The 15691-nt window shown below is 33.7% G+C and overlaps 1 non-coding gene across 1 annotated transcript; it reads left to right on the forward strand.

Annotated features, from left to right (window-relative positions):
* The first annotated feature begins 450 nt into the window (after window positions 1-450).
* Window positions 451-523, forward strand: Trnak-uuu. The gene has a single exon. It is a non-coding gene; the product is annotated as a tRNA-Lys (tRNA).
* The last annotated feature ends 15168 nt before the right edge of the window (window positions 524-15691 follow it).

The following is a 15691-nucleotide window of genomic DNA, read 5'->3' on the forward strand; positions in this document are numbered from 1 at the left end:
GTACAAAGCTCACGAGCTAAGATGTTATGTCGCTAACAATATTAAGTTATGCTGTTTGATGATAGAGTAGTGATGAGAGGGTAGTACCAACACAGACGGACTTGCCTAAGGTCAAAAGGGGTCCGATAATCACTTACAGTTAAACTAAGCTCAATCATGTATTAGAACTTAATTTCTATCTGTGTTATAATTTTAGTATATCTAAAGATAGCATACATGCAATATAAGTTAAACAGAATGAAATCATTAAAAACAAAATAATATTGCAAACAATTATATATTGCAATCGTATAACCTTATAATTATGTGGGTAGTTATTGAAATGTAACGTCACTTAAGACAGGTAACCGATGTGGTATTGATTTTATAATGATATGAAATATGCGATATTATTATGTTAGTCTTTGTATAATGTAAACTAATTACCGAAATTAGCTCTCGTCTAATGTAGCCCGGATAGCTCAGCCGGTAGAGCATTGGACTTTTAATCCAAGGGTCCAGGGTTCGAGTCCCTGTTCGGGCGCCATTTTTATCACCCAAACATTTGCACCTATAAATCAATTATATTAGTTCACGAATATGTGTTAAACACTTGGCACGTCTACAATTAAAATTTAATGAATGCAATGTATATCATTATTAAATAAATTTATAATAAAATAATATCTTTGCTAAGAATCGTTTGTATATTCTATGTATATTTTTATTACCTTATTATAGTTTTTACTTGGTGGTACAGCTTTGTGCAAGCCCGTCTTGGTAGGTACCAAACGCCAAACAACAGTACTTGGTGTTGTTGTGTTCCGGTTTGAAGGATAAGTGAGCCAGTGTAACTACAGGTACAAGTGGCGCATTGGCGATTAAGCGTCCGTGTATATGGCTATACTAAAATACTAAACTAAAATACTAATCTAAATAAGGTGGTTCCTGGTGGTGATTTCATTACTGAATTATACATATTTAAAAAAGGAAGGAAAGGAATATTCAATGACGAAACTTTTGACAGTTTCTCAACAATTATCGTCGCACGTTTGATGACGTAATAAATTTTAGGACACGCAATCTCCCCCAATATCGACTTGCAGGAACATGACTTAGAGTCTGTCGAAGCGCGCCATTTAACACTGGCGTGTCGATGTCAATTGACACCCCGTATTAATGACACTTTGACACATATGTGTATTAAATATATAAGTCAAAGTTACACTCGCTTGTTGACGGTTCGGAAATAAACATCTCGGAAGAAGAAGAAACTTAGCGGGATTGTTTTGACGTTATATTTACAGTTATAGCTTCGTATGTACGTCGCAATTTCTGGAAAACTCGTTCATATTTTAAATTTCTTTCAATTTATATTTTAACGAATATTTTTGGTTTAAGATTATATATTGCTCAAAATGCCCTCAAACATATCAAAATGTTATGTTTTACTTAAGTAGGATTTTTTTTACAGATTTGTAGATGTTCGATCCAAATTGAAACTATGTGCCCTAAATATTATCGACTGGAATATCCTTGCTCTTAATAACGAATTTAATTTAGTCAGGGTGAAACTTTGATATTGATAGTAAAATAAAATTTATAGTCACTCGAAATAAACAACGAATTATATAAATTAAAATGCATATAAAGTACAATAATCGTAATGCACTCGTCATGCTGCATAATGTAGAAAACGGCGAAGAGGGTCATAAGGGTCATAAAAGAACGTCATGCCGGGATGCTGTCACGCTGTAAAACCAAAAAGATATATAACTCTCACATGGAACCGTTTTATCATCGCCGTTAAAATTTATCTCTAAGTAAATAATATATGCTTAAGAATAATATCAAATTCATTGGAATATATCCACTTCGATGCGTTGGCATGTTGACAAACTGTGACAGCGGACACACGATGGTACAGAGTAGCTTGTTACAGAGAACACGGCATGTTTGATTTAAAAACCACAATAAAACACCAAAAATTTAAGTGTTATTACTCGGTGGCAGGGCCATGTGCAAGCCCGTCTGATTAGGTACCACCCACTCATCAGTTATTCTACCGCCAAATGACAATACTCAGTATTGTTGTATTCCGGTTTGAAGGGTGAGTGAGCCAGTTTATCTACAGGCACAAGGGACATAACATCTTAGTTCCCAAGGTTCGTGGCACATTGACGATGTAAGGAATAGTTAATATTTCTTACAGCGTCATTGTCTATGGATGATAGTGACCACTTGCCATCAGGTGGCCCATATGCTCGCCCGCCAACCTATACCATAAGAAAGTGTCTTTAAGAAGCATTTGACATGCATTTTTTGAGAAACTTGAAAATTCAGACATTATACTGAGACGTCATATTGTATGGCCAATCTTGAACGTGATTGGTCAATTTATTTTCTGCTAGTAAATTTCTCACTGCTCAGCCAAAGTCACGATAAGGTTTGGAACTAAATTATATAGATGTTGTACCAATATTTATTAGTGATTGAATTGTAAAAAAAATTTATCTTACCCATACACAATTAATTGTAAACAAAAATAACAACAGCAGCCTGTAAATTTCGCACTGCTGAGATAAGGCCTCCTCTCCCTTTGAGGAGAAGTTTCGGAGCATATTCCAATTCGGAATATTAGAATACACATGTGGCAGAATTTCTATGATATTAAACACATGCAGGTTTCCTCACGATGTTTTCCTTCACCGCCGAGCACAAGATGAGTTATAAACAAAAATAAATCAAATGAATATTCAGTGAGTCTTAAATGAATTTGTACTCGCGATTTTTGGTTAAGTTACATGTGTACCGTTAATTTGTCGAATTAAATACCGTGATTCCTTCGTTTACATTTTCTCACATTTCCGTCGTCACGTATTTAATCCAATCAAAAGACAATACATTGTGTGTTTAATTCGTGGCCAATTAACGAGAATTATTTTATTTTAATATCAAAATGTATAACTAAGGGTTAGCATATTATTTACATCTTAGCTGATTATGAAACAAGTGGAATGTATCATTATTGAAAAATTGTCGCCCGTGTTTACACTAGCGTTTTTGGGGTTGATCTTTTAATGTTGGGTATAAAAAAGTAGTTTCCACCTAGATGTCCAAAATTCCACAACAGTTCGATTTTCTGCCTCGCACAACTCTGTGGAACCAGCATTCACCAATAGTTTTTTCGAACCGATACTTAAGAACCTTCAAGAAAAAAGAGTACACCTTCCTTTAAGGCCGGCAATGCACCTGCATCCCGGCGTTGCAGATGTCCATGGGCAGTGGTAGTCACTTTCTATCAGGTTAGCTTCTGCTCGTTTGCAACCTATCACATTAGAATGGCTGTCTTTTCTTGAGGAACAAATTGCTGCGGACCAATTTTCTTCTTCAGTTTAATTGTATGGGACGTAACAGACCCAGACACAAGAAGAATTTATATTGTTATTATAAGATGAAAATGTATCTCGCACTGTATTCAAAATATTTTCTATGTATCTTAATATTATATATTAGTTTAGTTAAACAACTAATGCTCGATAGTACCCATAAGTTTATTAAGACAAAAATATCATACATGTTTAGCAGGCATTAAATCACTTACTTTACACATTTTAATCTATTAGTAAACAGTAAAAAATATATTTATGAATAAAGTATCAAGTGATCATGTGTCATAGTATCAAATGAGTACTGTTCGTCAGTAATGCGTCGAGGAACGTGACCTCCGTGACCTCCGTTCCCCCTCGAAACAGCTGATCCTCCTTATTTCATTATGACTTTAATTATTATCTCGCTTAGAACAGATAGTTGAAATAGCATTCAATATCATATATTACATACACAAAAAAAAACAAAACCAAAAATAAAAATCAAAATAAACTTTATTCAAGTGGGCTTTTACAAGCACTTTTGAATCGTCAATTAACAATTAAGTGAAGCTACCACCGGTTCGGAAAGTAGATTCTATCGAGAAGAACCGGCAAGAAAATCAGTAGTTACTCTTTTCCTACATTTAAAAAATACAAAATCATGTTAGTTAATACAATTATTTAAATTAATGTATCCTGGGAGTCAAAGTCTTCTGACAACATCTGTCTGTTCATTATTAAAAACTCCATAACTACTGCCCGGATTTTCATGAGGTTTCCGCTACTAGTGTTCAAAAAGAACCAACAAAAAATATTGTCCACCCGTGCGGAGCTGGGACGGGCCGATAGTTACCTAATATATATCAAATGAGACTTTCTATCTTAAGTCTTTCAAATCTAATGTACAAAGTATCACGATGATATTTTGTGTATGAATATTTACATATATACAGTTGTGGTAATAATATATACAATAATGTAAGTTGTGGTTGTCACCTTAAGATCTATTTTCGCGTGCTCGGTATGAGCGATTATCTGCTTAACCGATCGAGAATGACAATTTGCGTCGCAGTGATTTAATGTTTAGATTCAAAAGGTACTAAGTGTTAAAGACTTGACAAAGGAATGATTTTGAAAACTGGCGAAGGTTTTCTTACTCTGACTGTACTTTCAAAAGAAAATCTGAACATTTTATACGTATTTGAGATTTTATGAATTGATTAAAAATGATTGCAATCTCTAAAATATTAATCTCACTCTGTTATCTTATACAGTAGAAAATAAAAATAGGGTAAGTACTAAGTACATAAGCTTGTTGTCCATAACCTACCTACCAAAAAACTGACTACCTCGTTAGTCTACTGGCTAGATCTATGGATATAGATCAAGTTCAGGACTAAAACGTAGAATATCGAACTGGTAAAAATTATATGTGGAAAATTCTCAGTGTACGGGACGTTTAAGACCTCGTATTGAAACATAATACCTGTACGGGGTTCATTAGACCCCGTAACGTTAAAGAAACTAAAACTTGATGTGATGTCATCGAATTTTATTTCTTCAATGCGATGCGTGTTAAAAAAACCCCCGTTTTAAAGTAAATACACCATAGCATTCTGTTTTCAATGTGCATTTTATAAATATATTGTTGGAATGAACAAGCAACATCTGCGTCAAGTCACACAAATTCTCTTAAAAAAAAGGCGGGAAATTTGTGGCTGACACATTGAGATCGCGAATATAATTATTACGGTGGAATGTGATTATTGCTGGTTATTTGTGTTGTATACTACATGTTTTTCTTTTGTGGTAGATTGATTGTTATTGTAAATTAAAGATAATTATTTTAGAGGTTAGCCTTCTTACTTCTAAAAATATTTATTATTTCTACAGGCACAAGAGACATAACATCTTAGTTCCCACGGTTGTTGGCGCATTGGCGTTGAAAGAAATAGTTAATATTTCTTACAGCGTCATTGTCTATGGGCGATGGTGACCACTTACCATCAAGTGGCCCATATGCTCGTCCGCCAACAATATCTGATGAGTGGGTGGTAGCTACCCAAATGTTCTTACACAGGCCCTATATTATACCTACAATATATCAAATAGATGTTACGGACTCCGCACGACAGAGAAATCTGTGTTTTTCTTAGCTGCACCGCAAGGGAGCCACATACACACATAAACACAGGCGTTTGTAGATTGTTATATTTTTGTAACTATCAAAGATTTATAAGTATATAGCCAGTACTTAAACTTTCAACTTTAAGAGGAAAATTTGGAATACCTTTGTCTGTAGTAGAGAATAGTTTCTCTGTAACAACATTACTCTGTGGTTGATACAGGATAGCTCTTTGTCATGTCACTACTATTGTTCGATTAGTTATTTGACTGACTGATGACGTGTGTGTGAAGAAATTTTATATATCGTCATATAACATATATTAATTACGATCGTGTATTGTTTCCGTCGTTTTTTCATATTGGTATTGGTTTGGATTCTTGGATTACATATTTCAAATAACAGATATGTGGTTGGGAAACCACGTATTTAAGAAAATCACGTGAAGAAAATTATTATTTTAATTGATTATTAAATTAATAATGTTTAGTAAATTCCGAGATGTTAAATTAGTCTGAAATACTTTAGCCTCCATAAAGAGGAGTTATATTGAGTGAATAGTCTTTTTTATGCTATTGGTTGGCGGACGAGCGTATGGGCCACATTATGGTAAGGGATTACTACCGTCCATAGACAATGGCGCTGTACGAAACGTTAACCATTCCTTTTATCGCCATTGCTCCACCAACCTTGGGAACTAAGACGTTACGTCCCTTGTGCCTGTAGATACACTGGCTCACACACCCTTCAAACCGGACCACAACTATACCAAATACGGTTGTTTGGCGGTAGAATATCTGATATGTGGGTGGTACCTACCCAGACAGGCTGCAAAAAGCCCTACCAAGAATCTAGTTGGTGCGATGGGACCTCCAGTTTAGAATAAATCAGAAGAGAATATTTCCTGAGTTTAATTTAATACCTTCGAGGATGGTTATCCAAACACTGACATTCGTGACGTCAGCAATGACGTCATGTTTTTAAAAAAAGATCTGGGACAAGTTACTTCATCAGATATATATGCAGTCGTATCCACGTTTCTATTATGTTTACACAAAACATACACTATGCGTTCTATTGAATTAAGTGGCAATTACGATATTTGGTGTTTAAAATCTTTTCAGACATCAACTTTTCCTTTTTGAATAGTTTGCGTTGGAATATTCCGACATCTGTTCGCAATTTTTATTGATAACTTAAACAATATAATACTTAACATAAATTTGATCGCTTATAGGAAGTTTAACTTGAATACGCCCATTGACTACATCAAAATTACCCATATTCGTACAGATTCAGTTTAGACCTAAATCGATAATATTTTAAAAATGAAATAAACATTATAAAAGAGCATAGTGTAGTTATGTTCAATCAAAATTTCACCAATTGAAAGAAGCAGACAAAATACCTGGGCCAATATTCATTACTCTGATTCCAATGTTAGCTAAAGCACTTATGTTATTGCAAATCAAAAGTAACGACGATATAATAAATACCCACATCCAAGGCAACATAGTAAACTAATGAACTTTTTCGACATCGACTCGCCCGGCAATCAAACCCGGGGCCTCGGAGTGGCTTTCCCTTGAAAACCGGCGTACACAATACTCGACCACGGACGTAGTCAATCATGATCAAGATCATGATCTTTTTCCATCCGTTCCTTTCGATTTTAAATGTATTTTAAAGCCTAGTTAGTTGATAACCTGTCCGGAAGCTTCCTTTCTTTTTCCGACTCCTATTTATCACATGAAGACTTTTCTCTCCACTGGTTGGCATTTGTTCAAACGATATAACTTGACCATTATTAAATTGGAAATGGTCATAGAACACTGTAGTAATAAATAGAAGTATATTAATCAAAATGGCGGTGTAAACAGGAACGCTTCTAAAGGAAATAATTTTCAATATTTTACCAAGTATATATTTTCTGTCTTCACTTTAAAGTCTAGTCGTATGTATCGACATATGTCAGGGTTGCTGCTTTTGGATATATATAGTATGATACCATTTCAGGTGCTAAGATTTCAATTTTATATATTAAAGAAGATTGTTAGTATCGGTCAAAGTATCGTGTATGTTGATGACGATGTAAAAAAGTAAAGTAAAGTAACAGCCTGGCAATTTCCCACTGCTAGGCTGCTCCTCTCCCATTAAGGAGAAGTCTTGGAACACATTCCACCACGCTGTTCCAATTCTGGTTGGTAGAATGCACAGTTGGCAGAATTTTTATGTAATTAGACACATGCAGGTTTAAACACAAATTAGGCACATATATATGGTGGTGCTTGCCTGGGTTTGAACCCGAAATCATCGGTTAACCATCTCGGCTCATGACGATGTAATCCTTACTAATTTTGTTCATGAGTCATTTTAAACAGATTATTACCAATTGTATTTCTTTAATACAGGTAGGCGGATGAGCTATTGGATACATATTGGTAACTACTGCCCGTAATAGATAATAAATATTAATAATTCCTTACATTTCCAATGTCATCAACGTTGGGATTTGAGATATTATCCACTGAAAAAATCCTATGTAGTTATCCAAAATTTTAATTTCTTCTTAAAGGCATAATAATAATCTGGAAAAGAACCCAGGTCTCATCAGTTACCATACAGCCATTATTAATCATTTTTATTGCTGTGTCCCGGTATTAAGAGATGAGTGATCCAATGTTAGTGTATATATTTAGTAAAGAGCAATTGAGAGCTATTTTGAAATTTCTGCACAACTATGAATGGTGTCAAAATAAGACCATAACCGATCTACAGGGACAAAAATGGGCTTACTCTATCATTACATATTATAAAACAAAGTCGCTTACCGTTGACTGTCCCCATGTATGCTTAGATCTTTAAAACATTTTTTTTTTTGTGATAGGTGGCAAACGAGCAAAAGGCTCACCTAATGGAAAGTGACTGCCACCGCCCATGGACATCTGCAGCACTAGAGGGCTAGCAGGTGCGTTGCCGGCATTTAAGGAAGGAGTACGCTTTTTTCTTGAAGGTTCCCATGTATCGGTTCGGAAAAACCGCCGGCGAAAGCTGGTTCCAAAAAGTGGTTGTGCGAGGCAGGCAAATTACGCAACGGATTTTGATGCGATTTTTTTTAATAGATAGAGTGATTCGAGAGGAGGGTTTTGGGTACACCATATATGGACAATATAATAAACATTCATATTATTTTTTGAATTTAGATGATTCTAATGTGATGTCGTAAATTAACAAATTCTGTATGTATATTTAGTATCAATGCGCCCATGCGAAGCCGGGGCGGATAGCTAGTTAATATCTAAGATTTTGTCCAATATTTTGAACACATCGTTGTTTCAACCCTGAACTTACACGTCGAATGCAACAGAACGTCACAAGTTTGAAAATATTTGAAAATAACTATCTCACATGTTTCATCTGGATCTAGAATTGATAGATAAAAATCTGGCTCCTGTTTTCCTACGTGTAAAGATACATGACACGAATATTGTCAATAAAACGTGGATGCACGTGCCTTTAATAATTTATCAAATTACAAGCTTACCGGGTGGGTTATTTCATCGGAAAACAAGTCTTGGTCTTTTATTTATAAATCAGAAGCGTAAACATCGCCTTGTTTTTTTTTTATGACGAACTCTTCTATGTGATGTATTTTCGAAAAAACTGCTTTCAACTTGTATATCTCTTATACTCAAAATAACAACAACAACAATCAGTATATTAGCCAATTTACTGACTGTAAATTGGCAAATTAAATTAATAAAAATTTTTTAAATTACAATTTTGAAAAATTCTCATGTGCAAAATTAACCTTAATAGGAGTAAAAAATTTGATAAAATAAAAAAGTTGATTTGATTCAGTCGTTCAGTGTTATAATATATATATATATAGGACATGCAAAATTAAATGAAAGTTTCCTATGGGCGCTTTAAAGCATAACCGCTTTTCGTAACCGTCGGTAAAATTTTGTCTGCAGTGCGTATTAACAGTAAAATCTGTGGAGTCGATTTTGTCAATAAAATATGCATATATTCAACGTAGTATAGACTGCCTGGTTTAGTAGATAGCCGATGAGGCTTCATATCCTCTACTGCAGGATGAGACTCCAAATCAAATCAAATCAAATCAAAATAAACTTTATTCAAGTAGGCTTTTACAAGCACTTTTGAATTGTCATTTTACAATTAAGTGAAGCTACCACCGGTTCGGAAAGTAGATTCTACCGAGAAGAACCGACAAGAAAGTCAGTAGTTACTCTTTTACAAAATTAAAAAAATACAAAGTCATGTCAGTCAAATAGAATTATTTAAATTAATATATCCTGCTTGGAAGTCAACAGGTATTAACTCCGCGCTTTTTTACCACCTGTTAAATCTTGTATCGAATAATATGCCTCTTTTACCAATGTATTTTTTACAAACAATTTGAATTTACGAAACGGTAAAGTTAAAAATGTCTGCGGAATTTTATTACTCCGAGTTTGTCCATTAAAAAATATTAGGTTTTACAGAAATTTTTTAGAATACTATATTATATACTACTAAATATTGATTATAATCGACGGTACTAGTAGACCAATTTTTACAAACAACTAAGCTGAATAGTTTTATGTCCAGAGGATCGGAATTGCGATTCAACGGGGAAATGCTAACATTCTTGCCACCGTTCCACGCGGTCAAGATTTATACACTATTTTTAATTCATATTTGTATTTTTTTAAGGACTAATAATTCTAATGAAATTTAGCTTGTAATTTTTTTTTACTGAAAAAGCGACTTTAGAATGGAAATCAGCCAGTGTTGCTGTTATCATCTTACCTTTACGTACAAACAAAATTACACGAAAAATAAATGTTTAGTGTGTATTAAATAACACACACAATGAAATAAATTACTAACATTTGAGACTAATTAAATGACAATCACAAAAAAATATATTAAAAACTCTATTGATAAGTTTGAAATATTTTTTGAAACTGCAAGAGGTTGAGAGAAAGAGGGACAAATAGTAAGTTCTAGAAGGTTCTAGAACGTCTTTACAATACATAATGATTACTGCCTGTTCATATTATTAAATTAAATATTACAAACGTATGAAATAAGAAAAGCATATTGATCTGTGAAGAAACTCATCGAATTTCTTTTCACAATTTAAATTCATCAGTCGATGGTTTCATTGCGAAAGTGTCCTTTCTGAACTAATTTATATAATTTACCTTTCACAGATAAACAATAATTCTTAATATATTTTTTAAAATAATTTTCAATGTCCTTTTTTGACCTGATAACATGTAAGCAAAATTAGATCTTTAGTTATAAATATATGAAATTACAATAAATGCCAGTGTATACAAAATTATATAAATTAACATGAAACGATTAAACCATGAACGCATAATGATCGTGAGAATGCAAACAGCATGTCCTCGGTGGATTGAAATTACTTGTCTCAGTCGAGACTTGCAAGTCGCTTGATGTTTAAATATGTTTTATTGACAGACGACGCAGACTAACTCTACATCATATATTTCGCGGTATATATGCTGTTATCTAACTAAATTAATTATTGGAACTATAAAATAAAATTTGTTTCATGTGCTTAATTTGTCTTTATAATTCATCTCGTGCTCAGCGGTGAAGGAAAACATCGTGAGAAAACCGAAAAGGAGGAGTTTGTGGTGTGCAATAAAGAATAATTCAATTCAATTCTAATGTTAAAATCGATCAGACATCAGTGAACGGCATTTAAGTCTACCGTCGTGGTATATATAGTAGTAGCTACCACCCACTATTTACACATATCCAAAATTAGTATTTGGGTGGGAGTTCTGTGGTGGCAGATGGTGGTGACTATAGCATCACGACCATTTGTCCGTTTACATAAAACACAGTATCAATCTGTTATCAAATTCTAAATGATCTTAATGTTAATAGATATTAAGTTGACATAAGACGTTATAGATTTATAGCATGTATAGAGGCCTCTGATTGTACTTACGACGTTTTATTCACAGTGAACGATTCTATTCATCCCTATGTTCCCTAATAACCGGTAAATGTGATAGCAGTTGGTTATTACCACATCATTACTCCGCTGTATTAGATATAGCGTTCTGTGCTATAATAACATATTATATTAAAGATACATTCATAATTATTTGAATACCATAAAGATTTCTTTTAGTTAAAATTATTTTTCATAATATTCAGAACTCTAAATAAATAAGTCGATGGAACAGTGGTTAAAACGCGTGTAGGTATCTTAAACGATGAATGCGTGTTCAAACCCAAGTAAGCATTACTAATTTTTCATGTGATTAGTTCGTGTTTATAATTCATGTCGTGCTCGGCGGCGAAGGAAAACATCGTGAGGAAACCTACCATGGCAACCTGTTCTCAATTATAGGCATCATATAAATATATTTATCACTTTCTTCAATATATCAACTTGGATGGCCCAGTGGTTAGAACGCGTGCATCTTACCCGATGATTCTGCGTTCAAACCCAGGCAAGCACCACTATATATATGTGCTTAATTATGTTTATAATTCATCTCATGCTCGGCAGTGAAGGAAAACATCATAAGAAAACCTACCATAGCATCGTCAATATTATAGGCATCATATAAATATTAGGTTGGGGAAAAAGTCTTTTCGCATATAGTATGTATGAACTTGTAATAAAATCTCTTTGGCTATACCATTTGTATCTGGCTGGTTTTGGTATAATTAAAAAGTTTTAATTTTAAAAAAGGCACTTCCAAATTCAAATTAGGAATTTGTGTGATTTTCATTTGTTTTTGTTGTTGTTAAAATGAGTGAATCTATAGAAGAAATTCGATACATTTTAAAATTTTACTATAAAAAAGGTAAAAATGCAACTCAAGCCGCGAAAAAAATTTGTGATGTTTATGGACCTAATGCAGTATCTGTGAGAGTAGCGCAAGTTTGGTTTAAGCGTTTTCAAGCCGGAAATTTTGATATCAAAGATGCATCTCGCTCTGGTCGCCCTGTTACGGACAAAATTGATGCCATTTTTGAAAAAGTGGAGCAAGATCGGCATTTTAGTAGTTACGATGTAGCTGAAGAACTGGCAATTGACCACAAAACGGTTTTGACTCATTTGAATAAAGCTGGGTACACAGAAAAGCTCGATATATGGGTGCCTCATGAACTCACTGAAAGAAACCTAATGAACCGTGTACTCATTTGTGATTCTTTATTACGACGTAATGAAACCGAACCATTTTTGAAGAAGCTGATAACTGAAGAAACTGAGAAAGAATGTGCGAAAAAGATCGTGGTCAAAGGCCGGTCAAGCTTCACAGACTGTGGCAAAACCCGGATTAACTCGCAACAAGGTAATGCTGTGTGTATGGTGGGATTGGAAGGGCATCATTCATTATGAGCTTTTACCGCCCGGCAGGATCATCGATTCAGAACTGTATTGCGAACAATTGATGAGATTGAAGCAAGAAATTGAGAGAAAGCGGCCAGAATTAATCAACAGAAGGGGTGTGGTTTTTCACCATGACAACGCTAGACCTCACACATCTTTAGCCACTCAACAAAAATTACGAGAGTTTGGCTGGGAGGTATTAATGTATCCGCCGTATAGTCCTGACCTTGCACCTTCAGATTTTCATCTGTTTCGGTCTCTGCAGAATTCCTTAGGCAGTGTCAGGTTAACATCACGAGAGGACTGCCAAAACCACTTGTCGCAGTTTTTCGATCAGAAGCCCCAAAATTTTTACAGCAATGGGATCATGTCACTACCAACAAGATGGCAAAAAGTTATGGAACAAAATGGCACCTACATACTTTAGTCAAATGTAAATAAACTATAAAAAAAACTTTGTGAATTTTCATATAAAATACGAAGAAACTTTTTCCCCAACCTATTATATATTTATCAATTTCTACAGTATGTATATCAAAAAATTTTACGGCCTCTAGAGGAAAGACAAATCTATGACATTTTTAACTTTGCCGTTTCGTAAATTTAAATCGTTTATAAATAAATAAAATTTTAACAAAAAGAAAAACCGACTTCAAACAAAACACTATTTTAAAACAAATGAATATGCATGAAAAAGTAATAAAAATAATTGCGTATTCAACATATTTTTTAGAGTCTTCCTAAGTTAAATGAAATGAAAAATATTAGACTACTTAAAAGTCGATTAACGATTATATCATGTAGTTATAATTATTGGTATATTTGGAGCCGGTGTCAGCCACGGTGCCCTTGCCCCAACAATCAAAAGAAAGAAGCGATACGAGCCCCTTGATTGATCCAGTTTATTATTGTGTAAAAGGTAATTTGTAAAAAACATATTTGTTTAAGTATTCTCGTACTGTTTTTTGATAGATATACTGTAGGGTTTTATTGGCTGACACCGACTCCAAATATAACAATAATTATAACTACATGATATAATCGTTAATCGACTTTTAAGTAGTCTAATATTTTTCATTTCATTTAACTTAGGAAGACTCTAAAAAATATGTTGAATACGCAATTATTTTTATTACTTTTTCATGCATATTCATTTGTTTTAAAATAGTGTTTTGTTTGAAGTCGGTTTTTCTTTTTGTTAAAATTTTATTTATTTTTTGATTTTAAGTGAAGCTGATGTTGACTAACTAAATTTTTTTTAATATGTATAGATTAAGCGTTCCGTTTATATGAGTCAGAAACTACTTCGAGGACAATTTCAAAGGAAACTTGCGAATAAAGCAAAAATAGACTTTCGAAAATGCGGATTTAATACGTCACGCGGCGTAAACTACAAGGATCCCTCGAAAGAGCTGTAATCGAACTCAGCAAAAAAACTTTGAAAAAGACCAACTATATTTCGTACATCATATGACATCACATCACATACACAAAATTTGATTAAAGATAGTAAGAAATTCTGCCCCATATCGCACCCTAACTGCGAGCCGTATAGGAGTTCCATCACTACATAGTTTAAAACAAAGTCGCTTTCTCTGTCCCTATATCTTTAAATCTACGCAACGGATTTTGATGCGGTTTTTTTTAAAAGATAGTGTGATTCAAGAGGAAGATTTGTGTATATAATACATGAACAATATAGTAAAGAAACACTGATAATTTTAGAAATTTGCGATGTGATGTCGTATATAAACAAAATCTGTAGTATATTTAGTATCAGTATTGCACCCGTGCGAAGCCGGGGTGGGTAGCTAGTTGATTATAATATTCGACTATGATAATTACATAAACATAACCACATTACGGAAGGTGACTCAAATATTCAAATAACCTATAAATAAAAGATTCGACCGAGTATCGCTAACGTGCTCCTCTGAATTGTTCCGTTCCCTTCCGTTCCGTTACTTTGTCATGGATCCTGTGCTCAGAACCTTACCAAACTTTCACCAAATTACCCTTGAAGTATATATTTTATAATAAAACAAGAATTATCAAAATTGGTTAACGTAATTTTCAGTTATTCACCTATTTGTCGCGCATATACATAATGCAAATTTAAGACTTATGTCGTTTTCACATGGATACCACCATCGGAAAAAAAAATAAAAAAAATGGGACCCCACGGGAAGCACTACCTTTCAAACAAAAAAAAAATTATCAAAATCGGTCCACCCAGTGAAAAGTTATGAGGTAACAAACATAAAAAAAAAAAAAAAAAAAAAAAAAAAAAAAAAAAAATACAGACGAATTGATAACCTCCTCCTTTTGGAAGTCGGTTGAAAATACATTGGTAAAAAAAGGCGTATTATTCGATACAAGATTTTGTAGATGATTAAAAAGTGTGGAGTTATTACCTGTTTACTTCCAGGCAGGATACATTAATTTAAATAATTGTATTTAACTAATATGATTGTAATATTTTAATATTGAAAAAGAGTAACTACAGAGTTTCTTGCTTTATTCTTCTCGGTAGAATCTACTCTCTGAACCGGTGGCAGCTTCACGTAATTGTTAAATAACGATTCAAAAGTGCTTGTAAAAGCCCACTTGATTAAAGTTTATTTTGATTTTTTGATGTTTTTCTTAGCTTCACCGCAAGGGAGACACGAGGCATATTAGACCTCGTTCCACATTTTAAGTGTTGCCTAAATACTGAAAGCCCACTGGTTCATCACCGATCGTTATCCAATGATGATTAATATTAAACTAAAATTCACTAAAATCATATTAATCAACGTTTACAAAAACTGGATATTA

This window comes from Vanessa cardui, chromosome 26 (assembly GCF_905220365.1).
Source record: "Vanessa cardui chromosome 26, ilVanCard2.1, whole genome shotgun sequence".
Lineage (NCBI taxonomy): Eukaryota > Metazoa > Arthropoda > Insecta > Lepidoptera > Nymphalidae > Vanessa > Vanessa cardui.